The following is a 15,661-nucleotide window of genomic DNA, read 5'->3' on the forward strand; positions in this document are numbered from 1 at the left end:
ACTGCCCAATAGTTACTGAAATTCATAACTCATTTAATTTCATGAAGGGCTAGTACTTGCTGTAATATGATGGGAATTGATCCCAGAGAGTTACAGGAAGGATGGACAAATGTTGGCAGCACAGAGGTAAAGATCATCATGAAGAAAGTTAGTATTCCACTAGGAAAAAACTTCAGGATTTACTTTAACATTAAACTCACCTGTGTTAGCGGAGAGTACGTATCTACCTTTATGTAAGACCCTATATACTAAACCTTAAAGATGTTTTAAATGCCAAAAGTTTGGACATAAACTTTTGCTTGTAACAAGAATGGTTCAAATGGCTCTGAGCACTATGGGACTTAACATCTGAGGTCATCAGTCCCCGGAACTTAGAACTACTTAAACCTAATTAACCTAAGGACATCACACACATCCATGCCCAAGGCAGGATTCGAACCTGCGACCGTAGCAGTCGCGCGGTTCCGGACTGAAGCACCTAGAACCGCTCGGCTACTGTGGCCGGCTTTGTTTGTCGTAGTGATGCTATTTGTGCTAGATGTGGATAGAAAGCAAAAAAGAAAATGAAATGTTTACATGTTCAGCAAAGTATACAAACTGTTTAGATGCTACAGTATTGCCTTGTTTACCCTTTGGGCAGAGAATTTCAGGAACTAAAGGTGAGCATAAGAAAGCTTTGCAGGTGTTGTAATCTTCAACAGTCACAGCATCTGTTGCAACAACTCGTAAAAAATCTTTCAATAAAAGCAAGGCCTCGACACACACTCAATTTTCAGTTGATGATGATTGCATCTACTTGCAGCTGCACCTGCAAAAGGAAAACGTCTTTTGTGTCCCTAAATTCTCTGAAGCCAATCACCCTTCCGAACAAGAACATTCAATCCCAAGAATGTAAAAAGTCGTGTGTCTAATGACTTCATCGTTGATGGGACATTAAATGACCAACTCCTTAGGAGCTTCCAAAACAGGTTTATAAAATATTGTTTCACCTTAGCTATCCTCATCCTGCTGGAAATGATTCTACAGAATACTTTCTTATGCAGGCTCAAGTATTTACATGTGCAAGTGTGAATGTGTGAACAGGAATAACAGCAGTCAGGTAGACTGGAAGTAACTTATTTATTCTGTGTAGTTACAAAAAGAGAAGAAGAGAGAATATTACAAGTTATTGTACAACTGTGAGGTGAGTTACAGGAATAGAGAACACTATTGAGTAGCTCTGTTGGAAGCTTTGTTGGTGCTGCTCAGGAGATAATCTGAATGAGGAACCGTGGAGTGGTCATGCAAAGGCCTGGCATAACTCCCAACTATGACTGGCATCTTGGAGGCATTCATAATTAGATTTTCAATGGAAGGCGGCCATTTCCCAGTCCTTCCTAGCGGAGCGGTCATGCCATCACTGAACAGGTTCTATGCGCTCAAGCAATCTCATATAAGAGAATGGTTTTCTCCTAGGGAGCAGTTTGTCATCGTCTTCACCATTGTCATAACAATGAAACTAGTAGCATGCTGAATACAGTGAAAATGTCTTAGTCAAATACTAATAAACCTCATATTCCTTAAAGAATTGAACTCCCATGTATAAAATGGCTTCAAATGGTTTGATCACTTTACAAATGAGTTAGTGTGTTAATCTTTGAAGCTAAGCATGTAAGCAAGAGAAAGTTTAGAAAAGATTTAAGTGTAATTTCAAGTTTGTCGGAAGTTACTAAGTGCTTTCAGTATGAAACATTGGATGAATGCAATCTGGGCAGTCTGTGCTCCATTTTTAGCATAAGCAAGTTTTTCCACACATCTCGGTGATAGATGTCATATCTCCTGAACTATATATGGTGTCTGCCTCCTTAGCTGAGTGGTCAGCATGTCTGACTGCCATGCAGCAGGCCTGGGTTCGATTCCCAGCAGGGTTGAATATTTTTTCCGCTCAGGGACTGATAGTTGTGTTATCATCAACGTCAACATGAAAGTCACCCATTGTTGCATCAACTGAAAAGACTTGCAACTCTGCAGCTGAATGTCCCCAGGTGGGGACTTCTGGCCATCAATGCCATATGATGATTTCATTTTTTTTTTTACTATGTGTGGTACGATGACATAATTTTGCAGCTTTATTCAGTGGTGTGTGTCGATACTGTCCGCAAATTGTGTTGTATATAGAGTCACTAGTTATAGAAGTAATAAATGAAAACATCATGCATGATGCTAAATTTTTTACTGTGTGAACAGTGAAAATGTGGTAAGTGACAAACTTTTTTCCTTTCATCATTTTGTGGGGTATGTCAGCAAGAAAAGTTTTGGAAAAGCTTGAAATTATGTGTAAATTTTGATGCGAGTCATTAGTGCACTCATTCTCAGATAGTGGATGAATAAAGTCTGTGTATTTGCACGCTATCAGTTACGCTGCCGCAATACAGACACACAGTTTCTAACTGTACTACTTATCTTTTTGTGTTAATCTTTTAACATAATATTATACCTGTTAATAATTAGATTATGACAGCATTTTAAATTTTTAAATTCTATCAGTACCTACACTAAATGTTGAAAATCAAATTTTTGTTGCCCTTGGAAGCTGGTAGAGAGGCAATCCACAACTTTCACTGTGTTCCAGGATAGTCACTAAATAATAAAGATGTTATTTTCTCATCCTCAACCTCCTATCTTACATCCACAACTTATATTACAGTTTATGCTAGATAGTTGGTCCCAAGACAAATTTTAAGCTTTCAAGAGATAAAACTGCGTGTCTTAATGTTAATCATGTCAATTGCAATTTAGTCAACCAAAATTGCCCCTTAATGACACCATTATTTACTTTTGCAAGTTTAGCAACTTAGGTTTCATATTTGGTCAAAGATTGTGGTGGCTACCACACTTGCAGAACCTTAAAGAAAGATCATTTAAATCATTAGACTTTTAATGTTTAATTAGGTCTAGGCTGCAGATAGGTCCTTTCTACAATAATTCTATAAAGCATTCTTAATGTCCCATCTAGACTCTGAGTGTGCGATTAATGGTTTAGCCTTTAAATTTCTAACTTAAGATGTTAGACGAAATACACCATGTGACTATCTGACTGACAGCAAGGGCTAATAGTGAGAGCCCCTGTGGCCAAACTAGTGGGTCACCACATGCTATCAGACAGCAGATCCTCACCATGTAACTTGCCTTCAAAGTTACCCAAAAGTTACCATCATCCACATTACTGGGCATCATCTAACAGGGGATAACATAGAAACTGTTTCATTTTAGGAAGATCTGTGATAAATTTCTATTTTTAGCAGGCAAATTGATACTGCCAACTGAATGTATCACCATACATTTCATTGTATTTTAAAGTAACACCATAACAATACAGAAGCTTACGGCTGTTGAGTCATTTCCGAAAAACCTACCTAAGGATTTGAGTACCAGCAGAATTCATCTTCTTTGATGCAGAGTTACATGTGATACTGATGCCGGTGAAACATATTGTCGGGTCTAGGAAGCCACCATTCTCAGTTCGCTGGACGAACATTCAAGGAAACCATATTAATGACTTTCATTACAAAAAGAAAATTTACAGTACTTAACTTTCGCAGTTACACAGATGTGTCACAAACAAAGGGCGACATACAAAATAATGAAGTTTCTTCAGTATAGACAATTCCAAGTTTGTGCTACTTAGTGTACAAGTGAAGTATCTAGCGTTGACTCTGTTATTGAACTGGGCATTGCAAATTGGTTGCTGCGCTTATGTCCTCTTCACATAGGTGCTACTGCTGTCACATTATCCTGGAAGGAGGTTCAGTCAGCGTGCGATTGGCTGACTTCTTATCCCTTCCCTGTCGTTCCCAATTGGCATGCCGGCACTTGACTTTACACCATAACATTCCTCCTCCCCCTCCCAAAAGCGACGGACCATCATCGTATATGGGGAATGACAACAGGAGGGGAGACGGGAGCATGGATGCTCTGGTGGACTGGAAGCTGTGGCTGCAAGGGACATCAGACTTCAGTCGTGCCCTGCCATCCAGCCTTTGCTGTGGTGGTAACGTCCCCGGAAAATGCCCAGAGGCATACACGTCCACCTCCTGAGGCCCATACAAATATTTAGAAGGTGTCGGCTGCTGCGGTGTGGGTGGGTCCAGCTCAATCAGTAGGACAAGAGGAGGTGAAGGCTCTGTTTGCATGGGGTCGTTCAGCGGTGTTGTGATGATACCATCTGGCAGCTGCTGTGACCGCTTTGCCCTTGGGATCCATGGACCTTGGGGAAGCGATACATTAATTTAAGTATCAACTGTATTTTTCTTACTTGTCACATCTTCTTCCGTGTGTTTTTGCTTTTAGGAAGCTTTGTCGAGTGCTAGTAATAGTGTTCCATAGATTTCATGTTTGTTTTGAATACAGTCAGAAAGAGTCCCTTTAGTCGACCATAGTGCCAGTAGTGCTAGTGTTTGTTTTCAGTACAGTCCAGAGACAGTTAGTGCTATTTTCATTGTTTTCTACAAGAAGTGGCTAGCAACCACAGTTTAGTCAACAATCAGCCGCCTTTAGTGAATTAGCAGTCCAGTTAAAAGTTGATTAACTCTCTACAGTAAATTGATTTCTTAGGATGGATAGGATGTGTGACTGCTGTGTACGGATGCAGGAGGAGCTGGCCACTGTTCACGAACAGCTGAAAGTGTTGATGGCCACGGTCAGCCGTCTTCAGGCTGCTGCCTCGGAGTGTAGCGGCAATGGGGAGTCTGGTGCGTCACGCGGTACACCCCAGGTGTTACATGCTTCACCCACTGTCCCTGCTGTCAAGACATCTTCGCGGGTACCGGGCGCGGTTGGGCCACCCTCTCCCCAAGGGGAGTGGCGGGTGCAGCAGCGTTCACGGCGCACGAGGCGGAGGGTAAATGTGGAGGCTGGCCGTGTGGCATCGCCCACTCTGCCTCTGAGTGGACATGTGGCCGCTCCTTCAGCAAGGTCCGAGCAGGCACATGGGGTGAGGGGTTTATTAGTTATTGGGAGCTCCAACGTTAGGTGGGTGATGAAGCCCCGTAGGGAAATAGCGGAAAGGTCGGGGAAGAAGGCCAGTGTTCACTCTGTCTGCTTGCCGGGGGTCTCATACGAGATGTGGAGGAGGCCCTGCCGGCGGTGATAGAGAGTACTGGGTGCACCCGACTGCAAATTGTTGCTCATGTCGGCACCAATGACTCCTGCCATCTGGGTTCAGAGGTCATCCTCAGTTCGTACAGGCAGTTGGCAGAATTGTTGAAGGTGGAAAGCCTCGCTCGCGGGGTGGAATCAGAGCTAACTATTTGTAGTATTGTTCCCAGAACCGATCGCGGTCCTCTGGTTTGGAGCCGAGTGGAAGGCTTAAACCAGAGGCTCAGACAATTCTGTGAAGATCTGGGGTGCAAATTTCTCGACCTCCGCTATCGGGTGGAGAAATGTAGGGTCCCCCTGAATAGGTCAGGCGTGCACTACACGCCAGAAGCAGCTACAAGGGTAGCGGAGTACGTGTGGAGTGCACATGGGGGTTTTTTAGGTTAGAGAATTCCCTCCCTAGGCCCGACAAGACGCCTCCTGAGACGCGGCAAGGTAGGAGTAGGCAAAATGCATCAGGGAATAACAATATTAATGTGCTAATAGTAAACTGCAGGAGCGTCTATAGAAAGGTCCCAGAACTGCTCTCATTAATAAACGGTCACAACACCCATATAGTACTAGGGACAGAAAGTTGGCTGAAACCAGACGTAAACAGTAATGAAATCCTAAACTCAGATTGGAATGTATACCGCAGAGACAGGCTGGACAGTGAAGGGGGAGGCGTGTTTATAGCGATAAGAAGTGCAATAGTATCGAAGGAAATTGATGGAGATCCGAAATGTGAAATAATTTGGGTGAAGGTCACTGTTAAAGCAGGCTCAAACATGGTAATTGGATGTCTCTATAGGCCCCCTGGCTCAGCAGCTGTTGTGGCTGAACACCTGAAGGATAATTTGGAAAATATTTAGAGTAGATTTCCCCACCATGTTATAGTTCTGGGTGGAGATTTTAATTTGCCGGATATAGACGGGGAGACTCAAACGTTCATAACGGGTGGCAGGGACAAAGAATCCAGTGAAATTTTTTTTAAGTGCTTTATCTGAAAACTACCTTGAGCAGTTAAACAGAGAACCGACTCGTGGCGATAACATATTAGACCTTCTGGTGACAAACAGCCCCAAACTATTTGAAACAGTTAACGCAGAACAGGGAATCGCGATCATAAAGCGGTTACTGCATCGATGATTTCAGCTGTAAATAGAAATATTAAAAAAGTTAGGAAGATTTTTCTGTTTCGCAAAAGTGACAAAAAGCAGATTACAGATTACCTGATGGCTCAACACAAAAGTTTTGTCTCAAGTACAGATAGTGTTGAGGATCAGTGGACAAAGTTCGAAACCATCGTACAATATGCGTTAGATGAGTATGTGCCAAGAAAGATAGTAAGAGATGGAAAAGAGCCACCGTGGTACAACAACCGAGTTAGAAAACTGCTGCGGAAGCAAAGGGAACTTCACAGCAAACATAAACATAGCCAAAGCCTTGCAGACAAACAAAAATTATGCGAAGCAAAATGTAGTGAGAGTAGGGCTATGCGAGAGGCGTTCAATGAATTCGAAAGTAAAGTTCTATGTACTGACTTGGCAGAAAATCCTAAGAAATTTTGGTCTTATGTCAAAGCAGTGGGTGGATCAAAACAAAATGTCCAGACACTCTGTGACCAAAATGGTACTGAAACAGAGGATGACAGACTAAAGGCCGAAATACTAAATGTCTTTTTCCAAAGCTGTTTCACAGAGGAAGACTGCACTGTAGTTCCTTCTCTAGATTGTCGCACAGATGACAAAATGGTAGATATCGAAATAGACGACAGAGGGATAGAGAAACAATTAAAATCGCTCAAAAGAGAAAAGGCCGCTGAACCTGATGGGATACCAGTTCGATTTTACACAGAGTACGCGAAGAAACTTGCCCCCCTTCTTGCAGCGGTGTACCGTAGGTCTCTAGAAGGGCGTAGCCTTCCAAAGGATTGGAAAAGTGCACAGGTCATCCCCGTTTTCAAGAAGGGACGTCGAACAGATGTGCAGAACTATAGACCTATATCTCTAACGTCGATCAGTTGTAGAATTTTGGAACACATATTATGTTCGAGTATAATGACTTTTCTGGAGACTAGAAATCTACTCTGTAGGAATCAGCATGGATTTCGAAAACAACGGTCGTGTGAAACCCAGCTCGTGCTATTCGTTCACGAGACTCAGAGGGCCATAGACACGGGTTCACAGGTAGATGCCATGTTTCTTGACTGCCGCAAGGTGTTCGATACAGTTCCCCACAGTCGTTTAATGAACAAAGTTAGAGCATATGGGCCATCAGACCAATTGTGTGATTGGATTGATGAGTTCCTAGATAACAGAACGCAGCATGTCATTTTCAATGGAGACAAGTCTTTCGAAGTAAGAGTGATTTCAGGTTTGCCGCAGGGGAGTGTCATAGGACCGTTGCTATTCACAATATACATAAATGACCTTGTGGATGACATCGGACGTTCACTGAGGCTTTTTGCAGATGATGCTGTGGTGTATCGAGAGGTTGTAACAATGGAAAATTGTACTGAAATGCAGGAGGATCTGCAGCGAATTGATGCATGGTGCAGGGAATGGCAATTGAATCTCAATGTAGAAAAGTGTAATATGCTGCGAATACATAGAAAGATAGATCCCTTATCATTTAGCTACAAAATAGCAGCTCAGCAAGTGGAAGCAGTTAATTCCATAAATTATCTGGGAGTACGCATTAGGAGTGATTTAAAATGGAATGATCATATAAAGTTGATTGTCGGTAAAGCAGATGCCAGACTGAGATTCATTGGAAAAATCCTAAGGAAATGCAATCCGAAAACAAAGGAAGTAGGTTACAGTACGCTTGTTCGCCCACTGCTTGAATATTGCTCACCAGTGTGCGATCCGTACCAGATAGGATTGATAGAAGAGATAGAGAGGATCCAACGGAGAGCAGCGTGCTTCGTTACAGGATCATTTAGTAATTGCGAAAGCGTTACGGAGATGATAGATAAACTCCAGTGGAAGACTCTGCAGGAGAGATGCTCAGTAGCTCGGTAAGAGCTTTTGTTAAAGTTTCGAGAACATACCTTCACCGAAGAGTCAAGCAGTATATTTCTCCCTCCTACGTATATCTCGCGAAGAGACCATGAGGATAAAATCAGAGAGATTAGAGCCCACACACAGACTGGAATAGAAGGGAGAACCGATAGAGGTACTCAGGGTACCCTCCGCCACACACCGTCAGGTGACTTGCGGAGTATGGATGTAGATGTAGATGTAGATGTAGAAGGATCACCATGCACATGACAGTGGTGAATTTGATGGCGATGTCAGCACTGCAATCTGTCTGGGCCTGAAATGAGATACACACATGCACCAAGTCAGCAAAGGATCTCGCCTTGTGCCCACCATCAGCTGCCACTAAAAACTGTGAAAAACACAATATCAAGTGGTGCAAAGCGATATTTGCGGCCTTCCTTTGATGCCGGTTACTGAGGAGGGTGGAGCAGTGTCTGATGATGGCAGCCGCGAAACAATTCCGCTGGTGATGGTCCATCTCATGGATGCAAACGATAAGAGGCGAGAAACAGTTGCAGTGCTTTAGCCCTGGTGTGTGTGTGGTACGAAGTTTGGCCATCTGCTGCTTCAAGGTTCTGACAAAACGTTCCGCTTCGCCATTTGACTGTGGATGGAACAGTGCACTAGTTAGATGGTGTATGCCGTTGCGTTCACAGAATGTGTCAAAGTCATTTGACGTGAACTGAGGGCCGTTTTCCGACACTATGATTTCAGGCAAACTTTTGAGGCAAAAATTAGTGGACAATGCCTGAACAGTGCTACATAGAGTTGAGTTCATTGGCACAGCAAAAGGAAACTTGATATAAGAGTCTACCACAATTAACCAACAAGTGTTCCCAAAAGGTTCCGCAAAGTCTATGTGCACACATTGCCACGGTGATCGCGACTTGGGCCAAGCAGAGATTTTTTGTGGTGGAATGGACTGATTTTCTGCACATGTGTGACACTGTGATGTCATCTGTTCTACTTGGGTGTCCATACCCTGCCAGGTACAGTGTCGACATGCTTTCTGTTCCCTACGAACAATCCCCCAGTGTCCTTGGTGGAGTATCTGCAACACCTATTTTTGCAAAGCTTTGGGGATCAACACACGTGGCTGTCCACTGTCATTTTGAGCAAGAATCACTCCTTGCTGTATAGCGAGGCTATGCTGATGTGCAAAGTATCGGCACACTACAGAGTTCATTATGCTATGCAATGAGTGAGGCAAAGATGTGTGAATGCATTTGAGTAAAATGTTGAAATTGGAATCAGCTTACGTGGCATGTGCAACGTTCCTATAATGCAGAGGAAAGGACTGAAGCAATTCAGAATTCGGAGCGTCAATGGGACAATAAGATGCAGCAGAATGTGTGCAAAAAAACTGTTAGCCTTGCCCAAACCTTCAGAAAAGGGTTCAGGGAATTATTTCAGCAAGCTAGTTACACTGTATTTGGCATTGAATGCAGTCACTGACAACACATTGTCCTGAATTTGAAAGCCAAACAAATCAAGGCCAAATATCTTCTCACAATCGTGTGATTGTAGCACAGTGAAAGTCATAGTTTGCGTATGCGAGTGAAACATGGCAGGCAAAGTACATTTTCCGAGATTGTCCATTATAAGCCGTCAGGTGTGTGCTAGTTTTAGACAGGTGTGGGAAGCCTGGCAGTTCATATGTGTTACGATTCAGGAGTGTAACAGAGGCACCAGTGTCCAACTGAAATTTCACACGTTCTCCACTAATATGCAAATGAACAAAAAGTTTGTTGGACTGGCATAGCACTGAAGAAACTGGTTGCTTGCTAGTTCTACTAATACCTGCAACAGGCTTTGAATGCACTGCATTGATTATGCGGCCCTTGTGACTAGATTTTTGCAAGTGGGCAGAATTCTTATGTTTGTTCCATTGCAAACATATGGATTGTACGTGACTTTTCTTGCTACAAGCGTAACACTGGCATTTGTGCTATGAATAGCACAGAGTGCATGACTTAATTCTGTTCGCCTGTTTTAGAGAACTGTTTACACGCAGCGTGGTGCACGCATACTGTTGCGCCTACTGGGCTGGTAGCAAGCAAGGGATGTCTCAACCTGACAAATTGGTGGCTGCTCAAATTTATTGGCCGCTGTGGCACCTGAATCATACTGATCCAGAATTTGCACTATGTGCTGAAATGATGGATCTGACTGTTTCAAAATCAGTTCTCTAAGTTTTACATCAGTTACATTGTACACGATTGCATCACACCGCATAACGCCTGAATATAAAGCACCACAAGCACATTTGAATTTGCATTTCCTCGTTATACCCTGCAAATCTGTTACCCACTCGCGATAAGTTTGGTCCAACCTTTTCTTGCAATGAAAGAATTGGTACCTAGCTGTCACCATATTCACTTGTTGGTTATAATAGAGAATCTACAACCTGATCATAGGAAAGTTCACTTGTAGTGGCATTAGGGAACAATTTCTGAATGAGATGAAAGATGGAACTTCCTACCATTGACAAAAAGTAATGTAGTTTCACAGTACCTGATACTTTGTGAGGAAAAATGTGGACCTCATACTATTGCAACCACTCGAGCCTTTCCTCTTCTTTTTCGTTAAACTGATGAAAAGGTGGTATAGCACTTGGAGCTACAGGTATAGCTCACTGTTTTGTTGGGCGCGCAGCATTTGCCAGTAACTGCTGTACTGTGTTTAGTAGAGTTGAGATCTGCTGCGTCTGAAACTGAAACATCTGTGTTAGCTGCGTTGCATCTATCGCTTGCAGTTGAGGCACCTGAGCAGGGGATGGGAGATGTGGGTTGCTCATCATGTTGGAATAGGCAAATGCAATAAATAGACAAGGCAAGCAATAAAAATAAGCACACAAGCAAAGAAGATTTCTGCCCACCTGAAAACACTGAATAGGAAAAGCACTGTAAGAGACACTTCAAACGTGAAACACACACCTGCAAAGAAAAGACGAGATAGAATTAAGTTGCTAGCAAAACAAAAGCCCATGACAAAACAAAATTGTGGCAGCCGGGCCCTGGGTGTGAAACATGAACAGGTTGCTGTGTTGGTGTTTGTTCACCTTCTCGTTGCCAGATATGTGGTATCTAGGAAGCGTGCATTCTTGGTTTGCTAGACAAAACAACCAGACAAATCATATTAATGAGTTTTGTTACAAAAAGAAAATTTACAATACTTAACTTTTGCAATTACACAGATTTGTCGCAAGCAAAGGGCAACATACAAAATAATCAAGCTTCTTCAGTATAGACAATTCCAAGTCTGTGCTACATAGAGAGTACAAGCCAAGTATCTAGTGTTGTCGCTGCTATTGAACTGGGCATCACCATTCAGTTGCGGCGCTTACGTCCTCTTCACGTAAGGGCCGCTGCTGTTGCGTTGTCATCCTGGAGGGAGGTCCAATCAGTGTGTGATTGGCTGACTTCTTATCACAGCCTTCTCTTCCCTGTCATTCTCGACTTGCGTGCTGGCTCTTGACTTTACACGGTAACACACATGAGGTACGTCCGTACAAAGACTTTCCTCATCTGCTTCGAAGATCTAACTAATCCATCTCCAATGTCATTCACCATTCAATTTTGTTGTTTAGAACTTTGTACACAGTGGCAAAGAGAGGTGGGCTATAGGGGGCTGCAATAACTGTCGTTGCAGGAAAGCTGGTCAGGAGCAGAAAACGAGGCAACACAACAAACAGAACATTTACTTAATTTGTATTTCTCAAAGCTTACAAAGACTAATTACAAATAATGTAGCAAGAAACAGAGTCCAACTGTCACAATTTCACAAGGATGAAGCACAAATGAAGGTGTTGTAGTGTAGTGGCTCCAAGTGCAAGTGGACTGAGTGGCTGCTGCCAGCAGCCTTATATTGCAGTTGCAGAAGACACATGTGGTACAGAGACACTGGAGGTGTGGCTTAGTGGGCATGCACCTGTGGCTCCACCCAATCCTGCACAACTGCTATCTGTGTCAGAAAGAGAAACTTGCCATTCTCTTACCAATCTTAATACACTGTGGTGTGGTATTGATATGTAATACCACAAATGTGGACCCCTCATTGGTAACAGAGAAGGTTGAGATCGGTGAAACATTGTACAGTATGGAGTTGGGCAGTGTTGCCGTTGGTGGGGCTTGTGGAAGTTGGCTCTTGTCCCAGTTCTGATGCCTTTTCTCCCAAATGTTGACATTGTGATGCATTCTCAGAAGAAAGCATCTAACATTGATTGTAAGGAAAGATTTTGTTGCTCAGTTTACACAATGCATACTTTCATATCCAGCCGCGGCAGTTATAACCATGATAATAAGCTCCCTAAAACCACCATCCCATGGTGTGACGCAGATTCCACAGGCCCACCAAAATTTATCTCAGTTAGGCTATGCAAAACACTGTCTTGGTTTCTGGAACTTAGGAATGTACAAAATCACTTCCAATTGTCCCGTGACATGAGTTCATCAAAGCAGAGGAGAAGTGCCACACTGACCATGTGTGGCATACACAAATAAGACAATTTGATAGTCAGAGAGCATCATATTTAGCCTGGACGTGCTGCAGGCAGTGGTCGCACTATCAGCTTTAAGAAAGAGGAGAGTGACACCAAAATACCGTGACCAACAGGAGACTGCCACTGAACGTGCAGATTTCTGACAGCAAAGTACAGCAAGAAATTCGCAACAAGTGTGACACCAGGAAGCAAAACTAGTTCGAAATCCCTCTTAAAATACCAAGGACTGTGACAGTGACTATGGATGCGAGTGTGTATAGAGTAAGTGAGTGCACATCAGCCTCCAGCTAAGTCATTCAGTGTGCGTTACAATGAGAACTTCCATTCTGAAGTATGGCACACGAGGATGCAGGATGTTCCTGTCCTAATTTCGATGGCTTCCTTTATTACAGTGTCCCATAACCCAATGGCCCTGCACGGCATCATATCCAGACACATGGATTTCTTCCAAGCTGTGCTGAGTGGCCACAAATTTATCTCCCTGCCTCAGACAAACCTGCCTGGTGTGCTCCAAACAGTGATGCAGGATGCAGTATAGTGTCTGTCAGATGTACCGCACTCAATGTTCAGTCTTCTGTGGTGGTCAAATGATTGTTTTACAGATGCTTGTGATCTTTGCTGTTGATTTCGCTTATGGTAAAAACACTAGTCATTTTCTTCCTGAATTATTTGAGAGCTGCATGTAGTAAATTATGTCACTGTAGCTGTTTATCTGGAAGATATCCGTCAAGTGTTTCATTTCAGTAGATACACTTTCCAGGTCACTTACAGAATGAACACTGTACATGAGTCCTCAGAACAGTGTGAGCAATGGGCTGGGTGCTGGCAGCCAGATAAGGCAAATACATGTCAGTGTTCATCGATTTCCTCTACACATGAATGGGAGACAGGTGTGTTTCTCCACCTTCGTGATGCATTTTATGTTCTGGTGGATGGTGTTCTCCAGGAATTTCACTGAGGTTTTTTATTGCCAAGTGATCACACAGCAAAAGTTTCATCCAGAGCTCTGTAAAAGTGTTTTGGTTTGAGGCATGTAGTCTCTATAGCAATTTCCTCAAAATTTTCCATTTATAGATTAACTATTCCTGGCACCAGGAAGACTCTGCAGCCACACCATCCACCCACTCATAAAAATGCCTGCAACACATAAAGTAAATGGTAGTGAGAGTGTGTTGGAAAAGTCTCACCATCCTTGAATTGAAATGTTGCTTCAGCAATGCCAGTGAATATTTCAGGGCATTCGGGTTAAAAATGACATTACATCAAACGTCACCGATCATTTTCAAGTCAAATACTCTTCCAAAATTTCACAAACTCAATTGTCAGATATTTGGCCAGGCTATACATTGGTGAGCTGATGGTGTTTTCTATTGAATGTAGGGGCATTCCTTGCTTAGGCACTTTTGGAAACACTTACAAATGAGAAGTTGCTGGTGGCTTCGGTTGTAGTTGTTATACTCCCTCAGTACAAGTCAGAGTTCTTCAGAAGAGCAACAGCCTCTGTCATCATGGCTGATGTTACATTCTTCGTAAGATCCTTGAATACTTATATTTAATTTTTTGGCGACAACTATCGGTACCTCAGATGACAAGGCTTTTCTAACACCCTCACGACCACTTTGTTTCGCAGGTATTTTTATGAGCAGATGGACAGTGTTGTGGTGTGGCTATGGGGTCTCTTCTGGCACCTGGAATAGCCAATTTATGTGTGTACAAATTATTTGAAGAAATTGCTATAAAGACCACACTTCAAATGAACATAAAATTCACCATGGAAGAAGAGAAAAATGGTTGGCTCTCATTCCTGGACGTTTATGTGTGGAAGAAACAAAATGGAAGACTGAGGAATGTCTTCTAGAGGAATGTCAACAGTGACATACAGATTAAAAAGGTAATGCATACAATGTGCAGCTCTGAAATAATACAGGAAGAGAACAAATGACTGGCATGTATGCCATATGTAAGACTATCAGCAAAGATTGCTAGGATCATTAAGAAATATGATGATAAAACAATCTTTCAACTACTACAGGAGATTAAAATTCAAGTTGGCTCAACCAAGGATACAGCGGGACTGCACATGACTGGTTCTGTAGCATTCAGTGAGTGTGTGGGCTTGTGGTACATCAGGCAGACACAGCACTGCGTTCACCAGCCCTGCTTGGAGCATGCCAGGTACAATCAACAGGAGCAGAAACACAAGTCTGAGGTTGCTGAGCACAGCTGGGTGAAACCCGTATGTTTGATTATGAATGTACAAGTCCTGTGCAGGACCATTGGATTTTGGGACAGTGTAATGAAGTCATTGACATTCTACATTTATACTCCGCAAGCCACCCAACGGTGTGTGGCGGAGGGACTAATGATGACCTCGTAAACAGAGATGTTAGCTACCAGGTTCTGCTTGTGGCCTGTTACAGACCATAATACACTGAGACGGCTCCAAGATGAGATATCCATTTGGCATGCAAGCTGGAGGCACTCTAATGCAGCCCTTCCCCTCACTCCCTGGTACCCCATGTGAGCAAACTGGGTGGCCCACTGTGCTGCAGCACGTATATAATTACAACCAAGGTGCTCTCACTAGAAGATGACGGGAGTGACAGTCACAGAGTGTTGTGCTGTTTTGATGAACACACTTGCCTGGAAACCAGAGTGTCGTATGTTATGATATGTGGTTTCACCTGTGGCTTGGAACTCCTGAGGAGGTTAAATGTGTTAGGAATGTAACATTTAATATTGAAGTGACACTACCAGGAAAATTAGTTTTGATTGGAGATGAGAGTGGCAGAATACATGAATTTACCGATATCACACAAGTGCCCTGGGATGCATAAGATATACTAATGAATATAGTACATGATGTTGGATCTTTGGTGTGTGAAATATGAAGTATGCACATGGACTTTCACGTTACATGAGTTGCTTGAAGTTTATAAATTAAGGTTGTGCACAACAAATTATTATCGTTGTTTTGAGGAGTCTTTTACATATGCCA

General features: G+C 42.9%; 1 protein-coding gene across 1 annotated transcript in view; it reads left to right on the forward strand.

Moving 5' to 3' along the window:
• Positions 1-15,661, forward strand: part of LOC126248730 (tetratricopeptide repeat protein 7B-like) — a 231,957-nt gene that overhangs the window by 45,733 nt on the left and 170,563 nt on the right.

This window comes from Schistocerca nitens, chromosome 3 (genome assembly GCF_023898315.1).
Source record: "Schistocerca nitens isolate TAMUIC-IGC-003100 chromosome 3, iqSchNite1.1, whole genome shotgun sequence".
Classification (NCBI taxonomy): domain Eukaryota; kingdom Metazoa; phylum Arthropoda; class Insecta; order Orthoptera; family Acrididae; genus Schistocerca; species Schistocerca nitens.